The sequence below is a fragment of the Oncorhynchus keta genome, unplaced genomic scaffold (genome assembly GCF_023373465.1).
Source record: "Oncorhynchus keta strain PuntledgeMale-10-30-2019 unplaced genomic scaffold, Oket_V2 Un_contig_2759_pilon_pilon, whole genome shotgun sequence".
In the NCBI taxonomy this organism is placed as follows: domain Eukaryota; kingdom Metazoa; phylum Chordata; class Actinopteri; order Salmoniformes; family Salmonidae; genus Oncorhynchus; species Oncorhynchus keta.
In genome coordinates this window covers 10,332-12,379 of record NW_026285609.1, presented here as the reverse complement: position 1 = coordinate 12,379, position 2,048 = coordinate 10,332, and the positions used below count along the sequence as shown (strand labels likewise).

Below are 2,048 nucleotides of genomic sequence, written 5' to 3'. Positions count from 1 at the left end.
GTGGGACCCCACAGGAGGTGTTGAAGACTGCCACTACAATCCCCACAGGAAATGGTGTTGACTGAGGTCTCTCCTCACAGGAACTATGGTGTTTCATCCATGCACCCAATCCCACAGGAAATGGTGTGTGACTGACTACCACTATCCCAGACCCCACAGAAATGGTGTGTTGATCCCTGCATACAATCCCACAGGAAATCTGTTGACTGAGGTCTCTCCCCATCAGAACTATGGTGTTGACTGACATCCCTGCATACAACCCCACAGGAATCTCCTGACTGAGGTCTCCAGACCCCATCAGAAATGGTGTTGATCCCTGCATACAATCCCAGAGAATGTCTCGGACCCCCACAGGAATCCTGTGAGGTCTCTCCTCATCGACCCCAACTAGGGAATGGTGTTCCATCCCTGCATACAATCCCACAGGGAATGGTGTTCTCCTGTAACTATTCCTCATCAGAAATGGTGTTTCATCCCTGCATACAATCCCACGTCTCATCTCCTGTTAAGATCTCCTCATCAGAACTATCCACTGTTTCCCATCCCCATACAATCCCACGTCTCATCTCCTGTGATAATGTATCTCCTCATCAGAACTATCCTGTGTTTCATCCCACTGCATACAATCCCACCCCTCATCTCCTGTGACTATCTCCACATCAGAACTATCCTGTGTTCCATCCCTGCATACAATCCCCCACGGTCTCATCTCCCACTGTTAAGTATCTCCTCATCAGAACTATCCTGTGTTTCATCCCTGCATACAATCCCACGTCTCATCTCCTGTGAGGTCTCTCCTCATCAAAACTATCCTGTGGTTCATCCCTGCATACAATCCCACGTCTCATCTCCTGTGAGGTCTCTCCTCATCAGAACTATCCTGTGTTTCATCCCTGCATACAATCCCACGTCTCATCTCCTGTGAGGTCTCTCCTCATCGGAACTATCCTGTGTTTCATCCCTGCATACAATCCCACGTCTCATCTCCTGTGAGGTCTCTCCTCATCAGAACTATCCTGTGTTTCATCCCTGCATACAATCCCACGTCTCATCTCCTGTGAGGTCTCTCCTCATCGGAACTATCCTGTGTTTCATCCCTGCATACAATCCCACGTCTCATCTCCTGTGAGGTCTCTCCTCATCAAAACTATCCTGTGTTCCATCCCTGCATACAATCCCACGTCTCATCTCCTGTGAAGTATCTCCTCATCAGAACTATCCTGTTTCATCCCTGCATACAATCCCACGTCTCATCTCCTGTGAGGTCTCTCCTCATCGGAACTATCCTGTGTTTCATCCCTGCATACAATCCCACGTCTCATCTCCTGTGAGGTCTCTCCTCATCGGAACTATCCTGTGTTCCATCCCTGCATACAATCCCACGTCTCATCTCCTGTGAGGTCTCTCCTCATCAGAACTATCCTGTGTTTCATCCCTGCATACAATCCCACGTCTCATCTCCTGTGAAGTATCTCCTTGTAAGAGTGAAGGCTACTGTTCAAGAACAAAGGCCCACCACCCTGGAGCCGGCGTTGAGTGTAATTCCATTTGCATTTACGTGCATTTAGCGGTGATTTGTCAACGGTTGCTATTAATCGGCACCAGTGTAGCACCAGTACGCCGGGGCTATTATCCTGACGACTGGGTGACAGGCCCTCTCTCTAGCGGGTTTCATTCCCACCAAGACATCTCTAATCTCAGAGGTATTTGTGTCAGTGCTCCCGGATTAGAAACTAATCATAAAGAATGGATCCTCCCCCTCTTTCCTCCTCCATCTCTCTCCTTGGATATAGGGCTTTATCCTCTTTCCTCCTCCATCTCTCTCCTTGGATATAGGGCTTTATCCTCTTTCCTCCCCCTCCTTAAATATAGGGCTTTATCCTCTTTCCTTCTCCATCTCTCTCCTTGGATATAGGGCTTTATCCTCTTTCCTCCTCCATCTCTCTCCTTGGATATAGGGCTTTATCCTCTTTCCTCCTCCATCTCTCTCCTTGGATATAGGGCTTTATCCTCTTTCCTCCCCCTCCTTAAATATAGGGCTTTATCCT

General features: G+C 48.5%; 1 long non-coding RNA gene across 1 annotated transcript; it reads left to right on the top strand.

Annotated features, from left to right (window-relative positions):
• The first annotated feature begins 819 nt into the window (after window positions 1–819).
• On the top strand, window positions 820–1,435 carry LOC127922896 (uncharacterized). Its single transcript, XR_008112761.1, has 3 exons — window positions 820–926; window positions 995–1,062; window positions 1,401–1,435. It is a non-coding gene; the product is annotated as an uncharacterized LOC127922896 (long non-coding RNA).
• Window positions 1,436–2,048: the final 613 nt, after the last annotated feature.